This window comes from Ictidomys tridecemlineatus, chromosome 7 (assembly GCF_052094955.1).
Source record: "Ictidomys tridecemlineatus isolate mIctTri1 chromosome 7, mIctTri1.hap1, whole genome shotgun sequence".
NCBI lineage: Eukaryota > Metazoa > Chordata > Mammalia > Rodentia > Sciuridae > Ictidomys > Ictidomys tridecemlineatus.
The window spans coordinates 55,750,177-55,750,586 of NC_135483.1; positions in this window are offsets into that span (position 1 = coordinate 55,750,177).

Sequence of the window (410 nt, forward strand, 5' to 3'; positions counted from 1 at the left end):
GTTTGTGTGTGTGTGTTTCCTTTTTTTTTTTTTTTTTTGTACTAGCAATTGAACCCAGGGGTGCTTAATCACTGAGCCACATCCCTAACCCTTTTTATATTTTATTTAGAGACGGGGTCTTGCTAAGTTGCTTAAGTCCACACTAACTTGCTGAGGTTGGCTTTGAACTGACAATCCTCCTGCCTCAGCCTCCCAAGCCTCTGGGATTATTGGCATGGGCCACCGCACCCTGTTGCAGTAAAAAAAAAAATTAAGAATTCACAAAAAGATGGTTTCTTTCAACATTGCTTAATATTTCAAGCTTTCATTTCTCTATTAATGTATGTACATATAAACATAAATAAGTATAATACAAATATTAACATATATATATATATATATAAGTTAATTTGAGTTTCAAAGTTGAACAA